Here is a 17,597-nt window from a genome sequence, read left to right as displayed (position 1 = left end):
TCAGGATTAATTTAATTAATATATATAAAGTGTATATGTGAACAGTGCCTGGCATTGCCTACAGGTACATAGAAGTCTTAGCTATCATTGGTCACCTTTTTGATTGTCTAGTTTTGCAAAGGTTTTTGTTAATAACAACAGAAATGTATTTACCATATATTAAAAGCATGTACTAAGATTTGTGTTTTTAAAACTAAAAATTTCCAGTAGAAAGCTACTTTTTATCTATAACTCTTAAGAAAGAACAGTTGGATTGAAACACTCCATTATAGGGTTTGTTGCAAAGCAATGTTTTAAAACAAAAACAAACTTAAAAAAAAAAAAAAAAGTCTGTCCATGGAGTTGAATGGGAGACTCAGTGATGTGGTTCTACCTTTTTTTTTTTCCAGCATTGTGTTCTTTTAACATTTCCTAAGTTCCTGATTGAAAAAATAAAGACAGGTGATTTTCAACAAAGTAGCTATGTCGTCTTTATATGCCTTATATCTAGAACTTAAGTTTTTTGTTTTTTTTTTTTTTGACTGTGGACATACTTCCATATTATTGTTTTAAATAGTCTTTTTTTTTTTTAATTGGGAACATTTCCTTGAACATTCACATAGAGTATCAAAAGAAGTTTTTGTTTGTGGTTGGAAAAAAATGTCTTTAACCTGCCAACAGAACTTAAAATTGCATAAGAAAATGGGTGTTGATGCAGAGGAATGGTGTGTAGGCAGCAGATCTCTTGTTCTGTCTGAAAACAGTGATGAAATACAAACAACCAGTGTGGAACTGGTGTTGCTCTGTTTCAGTGTGGGAAAGACAACTTCAGAGGAGGAGAAAAACTGCTGTTTTAATGCTTTTATTATATTTTAGGCATGGGACTTTGTTGGCAAGCATTACAGGGATCACAGAAAGCTGAGATCTATAAAAAGTACTATGGTGCCTGTTTCAGTCTATTTATGTTGAACTTTAGCAGGAGTTTGGGATTCATTTTTGATCTTTAAGTGCTCCTGTGAACTCTTGAAATTATTTATAGAACTTTGCTTTTTTTTTTTTTTGAAGCTTTTATGATGCCTTGTTGTCATTAACCAGTGTTTTACTCTTTTGTTTTGGTTTTGGTTTTTACTGTAGCAAAATATACATAACATAAAATATACCGTTTTAACTATTTTTAAGTGTCACATTCAGTGGCATTAAGTACATTCCTGTTTTTGTGCAGCGGTCACCTCCATCCACCTCTAGAACTTTTTTATGGTGCCATCCTGAAACAGTGTATCCATTAAACAATAACCCCCAGACCCCACTGCTGTGGCAACCACTATTCACCTGTCTGTCTTTATGAACTTGACTATTCTAAGCACCTTATGTAAGTGGAATCATATAACATGTGTCCTGGTTTGTCCATGTTTTATCAGAATTTCACTTTTTTTTAAATGTTTATTTCTGAGAGAGAGAGAGAGAGAGAGAGAGAGAGAGAGAGAGAGAGAGAGAATACAAGCGAGGGAAGGGCAGAGAGAGTGGGAGACACAGAACCTGAAGCAGGCTCCACATTCTGAGCTGTCAGCACAGAGCCCGACGTGGGGCTCGAACTCACGGACCGTGAGATCATGATCTGAGCTAAAGTCGGACGCTCAACCGACTGAGCCACCCAGGCGCCCCCAGGATTTCGTTTTTTAAGGCTGAGTAACAGTCCTTTGTATCTGTATACCACATTCTATTTATGTGTTCTCCCGTTGATGGGCAATTGGGTTGTTCTACCTTTGGCTATTGTGAATAATACTGCCATAAACATTAGTGTGCAAATATCTGTTTATGTCCCTGCTTTCATTTCTTTTATGTGTATATTGGAATTGGAATTGTTGGATTACATAGTAATCCTGTGTTTAATATTTTGAGGAACTGGCATACCGTTGTCTACGGTAGCCACACCATTTTATACTCCCACTGTCTGTAGAATCTTGTGGGGGGTGTGTGTGTGTGTGCACACGCGCGTGCGTGTGTGTGTGTATACAAGAGTCAGTCATAAGATTTCATCAAGAACTCAAGAGTGTAATCTTTGTATTTGGTCTTTAACAGATTCACTTCAATTCCTGCATACTTAATACAATGAGTAGTGTAGTATAGATATTAGTTGTATTAGGTCTATCCACTTGTTTTCTCATTCCACTGAAACTTCTGTGGGTTGATGAAATGCAAGGAGTTACCCTTCAAGTTTAGTTACATGTGTTAACACCAAATAGGTAACCATCGTTAGGTAGAGTCTTGTGTTCAAGTGTCTTGATAAACAGTATTCGTTCTCAGGCTCAGAAGATCGAGATGTCAAAACACAAAAAGTAGCCTTCAATTCTGAACTGAGTAGGGTAGCAGATTGGCATTAATAATTTTGATTTCTTATCTGTACAGAAGAGATTTGGCTTGTAGGCCAACGACTCTACTGTGTGCCTTTCAGTACTTGGAGAGACTATTTTCAGTGTGAATATGATAATGGATTTCTTTATGTAAATAGATGTTTAAAATAGATTTCTGGTCTATTTTAAAATGGATTGTTATCAATCAACGACATTATCATAACTTGAATTTTTTCATCTAACTTTAGAATGATGACTAGTGGGGCACCTGGGTGGCGCAGTCGGTTAAGCGTCCGACTTCAGCCAGGTCATGATCTCGCGGTCCGTGAGTTCGAGCCCCGCGTTGGGCTCTGGGCTGATGGCTCAGAGCCTGGAGCCTGTTTCCGATTCTGTGTCTCCCTCTCTCTCTGCCCCTCCCCCATTCATGCTCTGTCTCTCTCTGTCCCAAAAATAAATAAACGTTGAAAAAATAAATAAATAAATAGAATGATGACTAGCAAAAATATAGTAGAAATATGACTCGTTTTCACTTCCTTCAAATAAATAAAATAAACCCAGTGACAGAAGTCCAATATTATGTTTTGTCCTAGATCCCCATAACACTTTAAAATTATATGAAGTTGAGCACGATAATATGAGCTACTATTCAAGATTCTCTTCATTCTATTTTATTTCTTAAGGCAGAGGATTTGTGTTATAAAGGAGTTTTCTTCCTTCCTTCCTTCCTTCCTTCCTTCCTTCCTTCCTTCCTTCCCTCCCTCCCTCCCCTCCCTCCCTCCCTCCCTCCCTCCCTCCCTCCTTTTTAAAATATGGAACACTTCACGAATTTTTTGTGTGTCATCTGTGGGCAGGGGACATGTTAATCTTCTCTGTATCGTTCCAATTTTAGTATATGTGCAACTGAAGTGAGTGCAAGGATTTTTTTTAAAAAAATGAATTTTAGAGTCCTGTATTTTGGAACCAAATTTAAAAATCCAAAACTGGGGCAACTGGATGGCTCAGTCGGTTAAGTATCTGACTCTTGACTTTGGCTCAGGTCATGGTCTCATAGTTCGTGAGTTTGGGCCCCCACATCGGGCTATGCTCTGACAATGCAGAGCCTGATTGTGATTCTGTCTCTTTCAATCAATCAATCAATCAATCAGTCAACCTCTCACTCTCTCTCTCTGCCCCTCCCCCCTTTCAAAATAAATAAATAAACATTAAAAAATCCAAAACAAACCAAAGAAAATTGCATATAACTCTAACATAGTAAGACTGCAATAAAAGAAGTTGCCCCTCCCAAATGGAGTGATGCTCTGACACCCCACCTCTTCTCTCATCTCCTTTCATTCAGGATCACTTTGTGGGTATGACTGGGGCAAATCTCAGCACTGTCTTTGGGCAGGAGAAGAGGTTGAGAACAACCAGTACTGAAGTATTAGATTACATTTTAGAAAACCTGGTTTTTGCTTCTTCAAGTCAATTAGCTGAATCATTCGGTCTCCATTTCTTACTCATGTTTTTTTTTGTTTTTTTTTTTTAATTTTTAAAATTTGTTTTAAAAGAGAGAGCAAGCAGGGGAGGGGCCAGAGAGAGGGGGAGGGAGAAAGAATCCAAAACAGGCTCTGCACTGTCATCACAGAGTCCGATGCGGGGTTTGATCCCACAAACCGGGAGATCATGACCTGAGCTGAGATCAAGAGTTGGACGCTTAGCTGACTGAGCCACCCAAGTGCCCCTCCATTTCTTGTTTGTAAAATGTTAGGCTTGAACTAGAAGGATGTACTTTTTGAGGGGGTGTGGGGTGTGTGTATGATTCTGGAGTCTTACTTAGCAACACTCAAACTTCAGAAACCCAGGAAATTCCCCCAGCAGTCTCATAGAGTTTCTATAATGTCCTAACCCTAGAATTCTCTTCTAGTTCGAAGGAAAGGACTGTCTATCTTGTGAACCTCAAAATCTCCCAGCACAAGGCATTTCTCACAGTTGGCACCTAGAGAGAATGCAAATGCATAGAAAATTATTCAGATTAAGGAAGGTACAAATTGTCATGGCAACAAACACTATTTAATTGGTTCTTTGAAGCTCTTAATGGGTTTGGTGGCCCTATTCGTTATGTGGATCCATACATTTTGACTGTAGATCATAGAAATCCTAATGATAATGAGATATAGTGACTTGTAGAACTCAAATTTAGGAGATACACCTTAATCCAGTGGTGTTGTCTGCATTTTTCTGTGATTTCTTTGACTCTATCTTCCTTTGGCTTTAGCCTTAGGGTCAAATGGTCTTTAGTTCATAATCTGTAAAAGGAAGGGGTAATATTTTAAGAGACTATTTCCCCCAAACTCTCAGTGCATTTCATCGAATTTTATCCTTGTACAAGTATGAACTAATTCTTGGTTCCTTGAGAAAGCCGTGCATTAATTGGCTTAGGTCTGAGTTCCTGGGCTAACCATTTATGAGAGGAGGAAAGGAATTACTTCCCTTTGATTAATCATGCCCTAGAATACTCTAGAATTGAAGACACAGTGAGTTCATCTTGACCTGAGAAAGGAAGATGACAGGAGGGAGGGGTCCATTCTTGAACAAAACCAGTATTCTTTTAGGACATGGAATGGGACCAAGTCCAGGGCGGGGTATAACAGAGTGTCCTGTCGTTCACCCTTTCCACTCCCAAATAGCCGTATACATTTTTCCTCTTATGCGTGTTCTTAATGAAAATTTGCCCTTAGATGAAACGCTCTCACTGCCTCCCCAAAAAAGGACTTTTCCAGTTCTCATCTAGTTCCAACAGCAGGATCTTTAGTGATGTATTGTCTTCTTTCTCAAATCTGGGGGAGCATCTCATGGTCTTGCCCCCTGTGGCTAAAGAATAACATGTCTATCCATAGTGCTCAAGCCAGACCAGGGAGATTGCAGTAGACGTTCCCATGTTTAAAGGAGGATACTGGAAAAGTACACACAAGGATCAGTGATCACTCTTTCCTAGTCCAGGAGAGTTGAGTGCCCCTGTACTGGGAGAAGGTTAATTTCTTAGTGATTTTTATCTCTGAGAGTGTCTCTTTTTCCCTGGTCTCCCATGGCCTCTCAGGGGTGGCCTTTGAGAAGGACTGAACAACCATTGGAAACTGCAACTGCACTAACTCTCTCACCTCTTGTGGGGAATTGGGAGGGAGGGACCTCAGGTTGCCTCAGATCTGTGGTTCTCAGTGTGGTCGGGACCAGCCACATAGCAAATTATGGGCTGTCACCCCAGACCTAATGACTCAGAACAGGGGCTCCAGTGGTATGTCCTTCAACACTACCTCCCAAAGCATCAAGTGAGCTTTCTAGTTTAAGAGCCATTGACTTAGACGTTTAGCGTTTTTTTGTGGTTTCTTTGGCAAATCAACTCCCTTAAGACTAAGTGGGCTACTAGTTGGTTTATGGTCAGTTCCGTTTGCAGTAATCGTAGTAGCAGAGACCCTGCCTGGTCATTGTCCCTGAGCCTGTCAGAGCCTGCTCCTGCCCTGTCTTGGCCTCTGCTTGTTCCCTGTCTTTGTGCTGCACCTTAATTGCACTTTCACAAGGAAGTGTATTGTCATCTTTGTTAGGCACGGGTATGCCTGTTAGAGGGAGGTGCTTGGGAAAGGACCCTTGTGGGGGTAGGTCAGGTGTCTTCCAGGCTCCATTCTGCTCTCCTGGGAAATTTCTAACTTCACAGCCTCTGTTTTCGCAAGCTTTGGCTCTGTTTCTGCTAGCATGGCTTTTTGGTTGGTTGGTTGGTTGGTTGGTTGGTTGGTTTGTGTCTGAACCGTACTGGAGTCCACATTACTGAACTTTGAGCTTTTTTGGGTTATAGAGGTGGAGAGGGCCTCTCATATCAAAGATCTGTTTCTCCCCTCCTTGCTTTCAGCCTAAGCTTATCTTTATCTAGGCTACAGGAAGCAGGCAACACATTTCTTCCGTCTTAATTTTTGTACCATTTACGTTTCTTTTTCTTGAAGCAGCCATAATAAATACTTGGAGCAGATCGTGAGATTTAAGGTATTGGCTCTTCGGTTAAGAGTGCTGATGTTAAACTCTGTCAGAGTTAGAAACTGGTGCCACCAACAGATGGGAAGCAGATAAGGAAAAGCAAGTCCTTTCTCTCCTGTCTAGCCTTTCCATCTCCCGCTTTTGACCCATGGCCTCACGGGGTCAAGCTGGCAAAACATGGAATCCATGGAACAGAACTCAGCAATAAAGAACAATGCACTGTTGATACACTCTACAGTATGGATGAAAGCCGTCAGACATAAAGGAGTGTACACCTTATGAGTCTATTTATATAAAACGCTACAAAACTAGTTTATCATGAATACTAACGGTGAGAGAAAGATGGGGTTCTGGCTCCTGGGCTGGAGAGGTGACAGACTGGATGGAAAAAACCAAACGGACACAAGAAACCTTCGGGGTTGATAATTTCACAGATACATTCGTTTATCAACTGTCATCAAGGTGCACATTTTATTTTTCAGGGAGAGAGAGCATGTGTGCGTGCAAGGGAGGGGCAGAGAGAGAGGGAGACAGGGGCTCCAAAGCGGGCTCCGTGCTGACAGCAATGAACCCAATGCAGGGCTTAAACTCAGGATCCGTGAGATCATGACCTGAGCCCAAGTCGGAAGCTCAACCGACTGAGCCACCCGGTGCTGCAAAGTGCATCTTGTAAATTTGTGCAGTGTACTGTATGTCAGTTTTATCTCAGTAAAGCTAGTCAGATTACTAATACATTTCTCCATTACAATAATGCAGATGAAGCAAACAGTCTCCCCCTCCAAAATAAAACAAACCAAAACAACCCCTCGAATCTTCGTTACTGTAAGTAAAAAAGAGGTGGGTGCCTACACTCTTCCTGGCCCTTAATTAGTCTGCGTCCTGTAAATTCTTCCAACTTCCGTCTTCTTCTCTGAAAACCAGAGCCCCTACCACCTGTCTCAGGGATACCTCCCAAGGAGTCTGTGCACATCAAAAATGAGGTGAGAGTGTGTTATGTGAGTTAACACCATTCCTCCTCACATTCCTCCTGAGCATTGAAAAGATCCTTCAGGAGCTTCGATTTGGCCTCCTTTTCCTTCTACATAGATGCAAGGAGAAAGAGTATATGTCCCACAGATACGCTATACCTGCATTTTTTGGTAGTGAGTTAGTTGGGTAACTGTGTCATTAATTTGAAGCTGTCTTCAAGAAATGGCAGTGGGAAAAGATACGTCTTGAAGCAAATCAGGCTGATGATGTGTGACAAAGGCTGTTTGATTTTCTGAGTTTCAGTTATCCTGTTACCACACATGTAATAGATTGGTATATTATAAAAATATTTTCTCAAAAAAACCCCACAAAAAACAAACAAACAAACAAAAAAAAACCAAAGGCCGGGGCGCCTGGGTTGCTCAGTCAGTTAAGCGTCTGGATTTCAGCTCAGGTCATGATATCATGGTTCATGGCACTGAGCCCTGAGTTGGATTCTACACTGACAATGGGACACCTGCTGGGATTCTCTCTCCCTCTCTCTGCCTCTCCCCTGCTTGCACACACATGCTCTCTCTCCTCTCTCTCTCTCAAAATAAATAAATAAACTTGGAAAAAAATAAAAGCATCAAGAGGTAATCATATCTAGAAACTCACCTTTACACTACAGCTATCCCGTGGCAAGTTGAATGAGACAAGAAAGAAAGAGATAATCTTATTCCTGGCGTAAATACTCCGCTGGAGTGTGCATCTGGTGACTAGTGACTGTGCAGAGTTTATGGCTGTTTCATGTTAACATTTTTGTAGCTGACAAGTGACTTTTTTTTTTTTCTTTTTTTTTTTACAAATAAGAGAAAAAGAAAGTGGTTGAGTTTTTCCAGCAATGAAAGGATCCAAAAATGTCAATAGAATTTCTTTGAGAATTTACTGTGTGTTATATGTTTCAGTTGCTTTTACTGATACCTTTCTTTTGTAGTGATGAAATCTAGATGACTTAGGATTCACCTTTGGTCATGGATATCAGGAGATACCAGTGGAAGCGCTGTGCGTTAGTGTGGCAGTTTGAGTCTATCTTGAAGCAGCATGGTCTGGGGCGTCTTAGTTTCAGATCCTAGTCTCACCACCCATTAGCCTTTAATAAATTACTTAGTCACATTCTGTCTCAATTTCTTTACTGTAAAAGAAGGGCAGTAACAACGCAGACCTCATGAGGTTGATTAAAAGGGCTCTAATATATGTAAAGTGCTTAAAATAGTGCCTTCCACGCAGTAAGCATTGTGTAACTATTGGCTTACTATTTATTACTATGCCAGCAAGAGTGTTTTATTTTTAGGACTCCATACTCGGAAAGATTTTTTTTTTTTTTTATGCGGTGTATACAAATTGAGCATTTAAACATGAATGTTTGTCAGAATGGAAATAGAGTTTTTGGGGAAAATACAGTAAGGCTTTTAACACTTGTTAGCAGGTTTGTCTTCACAAGAGTTAAAGCAATTTTCACTCCTATCAGCAGTCAGTAAGCCTCCCTAGAAGTGGTATTATTAAGCCAAATTAGAATGTCTTTCTCTAAAAAAAAAAATCTTTTTTTTTAAAATTTTTTTTTTTTTTTCAACGTTTATTTATTTTTGGGACAGAGAGAGACAGAGCATGAACGGGGGAGGGGCAGAGAGAGAGGGAGACACAGAATCGGAAACAGGCTCCAGGCTCTGAGCCATCAGCCCAGAGCCTGACGCGGGGCTCGAACTCACGGACCGCGAGATCGTGACCTGGCTGAAGTCGGACGCTTAACCGACTGCGCCACCCAGGCGCCCCTAAAAAAAAAAATCTTAAAATGAACCCGTTTTCCTGATTTAATCTAGGGGGAAAAAGTAAAATAGGATAGGAGGCATTGGGAATATAAGGAAGAATTATCCTATGCAATCTACTGAAAAACAGGAAAAAAAAAACACTTACGGGTAGGCAAGGAATCTACTCTGGGAAATGCCAATAAACAGCTTTCCTGTTAACTTGTTTCATACTGTTTGGGAGCTGTGGGCATTCAGGCACCTGGCTTGATCTATAATATTTGGATAAACCGTTGTACGTATTGCATCGGTTGATTCTTTTTTAAAAAAGGAAACATTCCATACCTTGGTGTTTGCCTGTATATTGAGGTTTACTGGGAAGACAGAGGTGTCCTACGACTTACTTTGGCCTCCTTCGGAGGGCAGCTTCCTTAGGGTTATGACCCGCCTCTTGGGAAGAAAGTTCTCAACTGGTATATTATTCATCTTGAAACTATTATTCTTTACTGTTCCTGTTCCAGTTCTTACATTTACGTTATTCCCTCCATCTGAGGTGTAAAATCCCTTTTGTGTCCTAATGTTTCTGAGAAACAGCATAATAGTTCTTTAAAAAGGATTAAATTCTATACTTAATAGGGGTAGCTTTTATCTCTCCCTCTTCTTGCCCCAATAAAGAAAAAAAGGAGCTGTCACTGAATTGAGAGGGAATCCTACAGTCTTTCAAGGAAATACGGTGTAATATGTATGAAGGAGAATTGCACCAAAATATTGTGCAAGAGGCCTGAGTGGGAGACGCTTTCCTCCCACGGAGGTTTGGGTGGGACAGTTAGCTGTCCTTTTAGGACCTGCTAGTTCCCTCTTTTTGTCTCCGGTAACTGATTTTTGTTGTGATCCTGCCTTAGTTTATACTCTCTAAAAGCTAGAGATGGACAATTGAATTTTACTTATTTTAGTGCTGACTAGAATTGAAATATTCAAATTTGGAGAATTTGTTGAAATTGGTGGGTAATTGCATAAATGCTTAGGCATTACTTTTCCATTTTGGCTTAAAACACCTCCTCTCTCTTCATTACGTAATTACACCATTATTTGACCCAAACAATTTTAAGTTATTTTCCCACACAGATTAGACAATTATCTGACTTTAGCTTTCTAGTTTCAACACAGTGGAAATAAAAGATTTTTTTTTCTTATCCCAGGATGTTTTGACCCATGTTAGAACAATACCTCTTATCCTAGGCGCCAAAATGTGGTACCTGTTATAAGTTATAGAATTAACTTCAGCTAGTGTTTCCTGTGAGATTTCACCCTGGCAGACGTCAGCCTCCAGAGCCACTGAGGAAGCAAAAACAATAAACTCTCCTTGCTGATATTCCTTTACTTTTTAATATATTCTGAGGTCTGTTATTCAGGGCTTGTTGTGGTTGTTGTTGATACATTCATTGCGAAGCCTTCAGGAGGTTAACCCCGAGGTAAGTCTTGGCTACAGATCACTTCCCACATATTGTCCTTCAGAATATTTGGAAGTGAACGGTGTGCCTGGGTGGCTCAGTTGGTTAACCATCCGATTCTCGACTTTGGCTCAGGTCATGATTTCACAGTTCGTGGACCTGAGCCCCAGGTTGGGCTCCACGCTGACAGCCTGGAGCCTGCTTGGGATCCTCTGTCTCAACCCCTCCCCTGCTCATGCTCTAAATAAATAAACTTAAAAATAATAAACTTAAAAAAAATTATTTGGAAGTGAAGCTTTAGCGTTCCTTAGTTTAATAGCAGTTAAATGTTAACTATTAAGCGACAGGAAGTAAATAAAATGTTGTTTCTGATACCATTATGTAAATTTGCCTTCAGCTTTGTTATATGATAATGATACTACTTTTTACACGTACAGATTCCTTGGTTCCGTGCTTGCATGTTCTGATTCAGTATGTTTGGTAAGGAGGCCGGGTATTTGTACCGAAAAGTCAAAAACCCAAACTAAAAACCAATAACAACTAACAAGAAAAACACCCTCCAAGATGTTGAGAACATTTAATGGTGGAAATGGGGAAACTGTGTGTGTGTGTGCATGCACCTGTGCACTCACACATGCTTGCTTGTATGTTTGTGCTTTTTATACATCCACTTGGCTATATATATATTTAAGTTTACTTCATTATTTTGGGAGAGAGAGTGTGCATGTGAGAGAGGAAGGGGGAGAGAGAGAGAGAGAGAGGGAGAGAGAGAGAGAGAAGGGGGGGAGGGAGGGAGGGAGGGAGGGAGAATCCCAAGCAGGCTCCATGCTGTCAAGTTCAGAGCCTGATGCAGGGCTTGAACTCATGACCAAGAGATCAAGACCTGAGCCCAAATCTAGATTAGAATGCTTAGCCGACTGAGCCACTCAGGTGCCCTGAAAGAATAAGTCATATACATTTGTTATTTACAAATACACATGCCTTGATGTGATCACATATGGCTATTCAGGATTAATACACATAGTGGGTAAATAAAGTCTACTGTGGTAGGAGATACATAATTGCCTTCAAGGGCCCTATTTTGTTTTTAGTTTGGCTATTCATAAGTTAATTCATGTCTGTAGTAGAGTCACGTTGTACCTGTCTTCCACCTTTAATGGTCAGCCAGCTATTTTTGCTTTGCTAACAAGTATAATTTGGTGACTGTAAGTATCTTTGGTGCTGTCTTTGAATGGTGCAGATACTAGCTCAGCATTAATCTTTTGTACTGGTTTCATTGTTGTATAAAACTAAAAATAGCATTGTAGGTGGGATAGAGGAAACATTTTGGGAAACTGTGTGCTTTATGGTTGACAGAATGTCATCATCTTCCACCATGCTATTTTGGTAAACTCATTAAGAAAACAGTTGTTGCTAGTAGGGGTGTGGGACTTTGTCTCCCAGGGAGTGAACCACTAGCTACAAATAGAACATACTGAAAATCCAACTGGAATTATTACTGTTACTATATTTCTATATGTATCAGTTGGTGTGTCATCTGACTCAGGATAATATTCAGTGAAGCCTTTTTTTTCCTTGCTATTTTTTATCTGTACATCTTCAGTTGTAAAGATTATTATAGAAATGTAAGGAAACTTAGATAGATGACATAGAATGATCTGCAGCAGTGTTTTTTGCAGACCAGCTTGGATTTTTGCTGGTTGCTGGTGAAATGAGAGATAGGAGGAAAATCTAGTGAACTTTTCCTGAAGGTAAATGTGTGATCCTTCATCATGACACTCCTACTATTTTAGTGTCAAGATAGACTACTTTTAATTAAAATAATGACAGTACAGAGTGGTTTAATTTTTTTTTTTTAATGTCTTGTCTCCATACTGTTTTCCAGAGTGGCTGCACCAGCTTGCATTCCCACCAACAATGCAAAAGAGATCCTCTTTCTCCCCATCCTCAACAACATCTGTTGTTGCCTGAGTTGTTAATGTTAGCCATTCTTATAGGTGTGAGGTAGTATCTCATTGTGGTTTTGATTTGTATTTCCCTGATGATGAGTGATGTTGAGCATTTTTTCACATGTCGTTTGACCATCTGGATGTCTTCTTTGGAGAGGTGTCTATTCATGTCTTCTGCCCGTTTCTTTACTGGTTTATTTGTTTTTTGGGTGTTGAGTTTGATAAGTTCTTTACAGATTTTGGATACTAACCCTTTATCTGATATGTCGTTTGCAAATATCTTCTCCCATTCTGTTGGTTGCCTTTTAGTTTTGCTGATTGCTTGCTTCGCTGTGCAGAAGCTTTTTATTGTGATGAGGTCCCAGTAGTTCATTTTCGGTTTTGTTTCCCTTGCCTCCAGAGACATGTTGAGTAAGCAGGTGCTGCTGCCAAGGTCAAAGAGGTTTTTGCCTGCTTTCTCCTTGAGGATTTTGATGGCTTCCTGTCTTACATTTAGGTCTTTCATCCATTTTGAGTTTATTTTTGTGTATGGTGAAAGCAAGTGGTCCAGGTTCATTCTTGAATTAGATTAGGTGGCCATACGTTTGTGGGTCCATCTTTGGGTTCTCTATTCTGTTCCATTGATCTGAGTGTCTGTTCTTGTGCCAGTACCATACTGTCTTGATGATTACAGCTTTGTAGTGTAGCTTGAAGTCTGCGATTGTGATGCCTCCTGCTTTGGTTTTCTTTTTTAAGATCGCTTTGGCTATTTGGGGTCTTTTCTGGTTCCATACAAATTTTAGGATTATTTGTTCTAGCTCTGTGAAGAATGCTGCTATTATTTTGATAGGGATTGCACTGAATATGTAGATTGCTTTGGGTAGTATTGACATTTTAACAATATTGTTCTTCCTATCCAGGAACATGGAATCTTTTTCCATTTTTTTGTGTCTTCTTCAGTTTCTTTCATCAGCTTTCTTTAGTTTTCAGTGTATAGATTTTTCACCTCTTTGGTGAGATTTATTCCTAGGTATTTTATGTTTTTTTGTGCAACTGTAAATGGGATCGATTCCTTGATTTCTCTGATTTCTGTGTGTTGATTTTATATCCTGAAATTTTGCTGAATTCATGAATTAATGCTAGCAGTTTTTTGGTGGAATCTTTTGGGTTTTCCATATAGAGTATCGTGTCATCTGCAAAGAGTGAAAGTTTGACCTCTTCCTGGCCAATTTGGATGCCTTTTATTTCTTTGTGTTGTCTGACTGCAGAGGCTAAGACTTCAATATTGTGTTGAATAACAGTGGCAGGAATGGACATCCCTGTCTTGTTCCTGACCTTAGGGGGAAAGCTCTCAGTTTTTCCCCATTGAGGATGATATTAGCATAGGGTCATTCATATATGGCTTTTATGATCTCGAGGTATGCTCCTTCTGTCCCTACTTTCTTGAGGGTTTTTATCAAGAAAGGATGCTGTATTTTGTCAGATGCTTTCTCTGCATCTATTGAGAGGATCATATGGTTCTTTCTTTTATTGATGTGGTGAATCACTTTAATTGTTTTGCAGATATTGAACCAGCCCTGAATCCCAGGTATAAATCCCACTTGGTCGTGGTGAATAATCTTTTTAATGTATTGTTGGGTCCAGTTGGCTAATATCTTGTTGAGGATTTTTGCATCCATGTTCATCAGGGAAATTGGTCTGTTTTTCTCCTTTTTAGTGGGGTCTCTGTCTGGTTTTGGAATCAAGGTAATGCTGGCTTCATAGAAAGAGTTTAGAGGTTTTCCTTCCATTTCTATTTTCTAGAACACCTTCAAGAGAATAGGTGTTAACTCTTCCTTAAATGTTTGGTAGAATTCCCCTGGAAAGCCATCTTGGCTCTGGACTCTTGTTTTTTGGGAGATGTTTGATTACTAATTTGATTTCTTTATTGTTTCTGGGTCTGTTCAGATTTTCTGTTTCTTCCTATTTGTTTTGGTAGTGTGTATGTTTCTAAGAATTTTTCCATTTCTTCCAGATTGCCCATTTTATTGGTATATAATTGCTCCTAATATTCTGTTGTTGTTTTTATTTCTGCTGTGTTGGTTGTGATCTCTCCTCTTTGATTCTTGATTTTATTTATCTGGGTCATTTTTTTCTTTTTGATCAAACTGGCTGGTGGGTTATCAATTTTGTTAATTCTTTCAAAGAACCAGCTTCTGGTTTCATTGATCTGTTCTATTGTTTTTTTTTTGTTTTTTGTTTTTTTTTTGGTTTTCTTTTTTTTTTTTGGTTTCGATAGCATTGATTTCTTCTGTAATCTTTTATTTCCTGTCTTCTGCTGGTTTTGGTTTTCATTTGCCATTATTTTTCCAGTTCCTTAAGGTGTAAGGTTAGGTTGTGTATCTGAGATCGTTCTTCCTTCTTTAGGAAGGCCTGGATTGCTATCTAATTTACTCTTATGACTGCCTTTGCTGTGTCTCAGAGGTTTTGGGTTGTGGTGCTATCATTTTCATTGACTTCCATACACTTTTTAATTTCTTCTTTAACTGCTGGGTTAGCCCATTCATTCTTTATAGTAGGATGTTCTTCAGTCTCCAAGTATTTGTTACCTATCCAAACTTTTTCTTGTGGTTGATTTCGAGTTTCATAGTGTTGTGGTCTGAAAATATGCATGGTATGATCTCAATCTTTTTGTGCTTACTTAGGGCTGATTTGTGTCCCAGTATGTGATCTATTCTGAAGAATGTTCCATGTGCACTGGCGAAGAATGTATATTCTGGATGAAATGTTCGGAATATATCTGTTAAGTCCATCTGGTCCAGTGTGTCATTCAAAGCCATTGTTTCCTTGTTGATTTTTTGATTAGATGATCTGTCCATTGCTGTGAGTGGGGTGTTGAAGTATCCTGCTATTATGGTATTACTATCGATGAGTTTTTTTATGTTTGTGATTAATTGATTTATATATTTGGGTGCTGCCACATCTGGTGCATAAATGTTTACAATTGTTAGGTCTTCTTGGTGGATAGACCCCTTAATTATGATAGAATGCCCTTCTGAATCTCTTGATACAGTCTTTATTTTAAAGTCTAGATTGTCTGATATAAGTATGGCTACTCCGGCTTTGTTTTGTTGACCATGAGCATGATAGATGGTTCTCCATCCCCTTATTTGCAATCTGAAGGTGTCTTTAGGTCTAAAGTGGGTCTCTTATAAACAGCATATAGATGGATCTTGTTTTCATATCCATTCTGTTACCCTATGTGTTTTGATTGGAGCATTGAGTCCATTGACATTTAACATGAGTACTGAAAGATACGAGTTTATTGCCGTTACGATGCTTGTAGAGTTGGAGTTTCTGGGGTGTTCTCTGGTGCTTTCTAATCTTTGTTGCTTTTGGTATTTATATATATATTTTCATCTTTTCTCCCTTCAGAGAGTCCCCCTTAAAATTTCTTGCAGGGCTGGTTTAGTGGTCACACACTCCTTTAATTTTTGTTTGGGAAACTTTTTATCTCTCTTTCTATTTTGAATGACAGCCTTGCTGGATAAAGAATTCTTGGCTGCATATTTTTCTGATTCAGCACGTTGAATATATCCTGCCACTCCTTTCTGGCCTGCCAAGTTTCTGTGGGTAGGTCTGCTACAAACCTGATCTGTCTTCCCTTGTATTTTAGGGACCTTTTTTCCCTTGCTGCTTTCATGATTCTTTCCTTGCCTGAGTATTTTGTGAATTTGACTATGATATGCCTTGTTGATGGTTGGTTTTTGTTCAATCTAATGGGGGTCCTCTGGCCCAGTTGGGCAGGGCTCAATGTAACAGCTCTGTTCTCCACTAGATGGCGCTGCTAGCCTACTGGGATGGATTGTTGTGGCGCTTGTAGGTGCGTATGCACATGCGCAGGAGTGGTGAAAATGGCGCCACCCAGCTACCCAGTCTCTAGTATTGGAACTCTGGTCTCCCCATCAACAATTGTGCACCCGTCCTTTGTCTTCAGCTTTCCTCCACTCCCCACGTTTTCACTGTCCGTGACCAGGCCCCAGGCAGTACCTCTCTCCCAAGTTTTGTCTCAGACGCGGCTTTTTTCCGCGGCCCCTTACTTCTGGGGGACTGCGGCTTTGACCCGTTCTGCCCCTCTGCAGGAGGGTCTCACTGAGCAATGGTCGAATGTTGACTGCACCCAGGAACGCTTGCTGGACCCTGCTGCTGCCGGTGCCCTGAGACTGTGGCCAGGTGCCAGCCCACCCTAGAAAAAGTTCGTGAGACAGTGTAGCAGCAGCTTTTCAGGGATTATGGAAAATCACAATACACATCTGGCACCAGGCTTCATCCTTCACAACCTTGTTCCAATACCAGCGAATGTGGCCATTTTTCTGGGGTCTGCTGGGGCCAGGTGGCCTCAACAGTCTCTACCAAATGTCCTTCCAGCAGTGGAACTGCTTTTCCCCGTGTGGCCCGAGAACGTCCGGATCCCTCTCTGTTCCTGGGGATTTGCCCTTCCCACCAGAGCACCACCAGGTATCAAGCTGTGGAGCTGCAGACTCTACGCTCTCCCCTTGTTTACAGTCTTAATGGAATTTAAACCCTCTCCTTTCTCCTTTCTCCCTTTTTAGTTTAGTCCCTGTGGCTGTTTCCAATTTTCCACTTTCTCTCCAGCTGCTTTTGGTGAGGGGTGCTTTTCCCATATCTCCCCCCTCCCCCGTCTCTGTCCTCTCTCTGCCAGGAAAAGCACCTCTCTGCCCTCCGTGGCTTCTCTGTCCCCAAGTTCACCTCTTTGCACCGTGTACATGCTGAATTCTGTGGTTCAGGTTGTGCAGATTGTTGTGTTAATCCTCTAATCATTTTTTTAGGTGTGCAGGATGGTTAGTGTTGGTCTGGCTGTATTTCATGGACGTGAGACACACAAAAAACTTCCATGCTGTTCCCAAGTGTGTGCATTTTAAATTTGACACCTCAGGGTCTGGGAACTGCAGATGGAAAATGTATAGACAGGTGCATTGAAAATGGATGGTTTGATGAATATTCTAGCTCTTTGATTTCTTTTACTGGCTAGTAATATTTGGCATGGTGTACACATTGTATTGTGTTTATATCCTGTGTGTGGTCCCTGGGCCTAGAGTGCTTAGGCTTGGAGGTTCCGTTTCCTGTTCCCAG

At 40.4% G+C, this 17,597-nt stretch overlaps 1 protein-coding gene and 1 non-coding gene across 12 annotated transcripts in view; one reads left to right on the top strand and one right to left on the bottom strand.

Annotated features, from left to right (window-relative positions):
- The window catches only part of CDKAL1 (CDK5 regulatory subunit associated protein 1 like 1), a 790,924-nt gene that overhangs the window by 304,062 nt on the left and 469,265 nt on the right, over positions 1 to 17,597 (top strand).
- LOC111560636 lies at positions 3,134 to 3,245 on the bottom strand. Its single transcript, XR_002742639.1, has one exon. It is a non-coding gene; the product is annotated as a U6 spliceosomal RNA (small nuclear RNA).

Source organism: Felis catus, chromosome B2 (genome assembly GCF_018350175.1).
Source record: "Felis catus isolate Fca126 chromosome B2, F.catus_Fca126_mat1.0, whole genome shotgun sequence".
In the NCBI taxonomy this organism is placed as follows: Eukaryota; Metazoa; Chordata; class Mammalia; order Carnivora; family Felidae; genus Felis; species Felis catus.
This window is presented reverse-complemented; position numbering and strand designations above follow the sequence as displayed.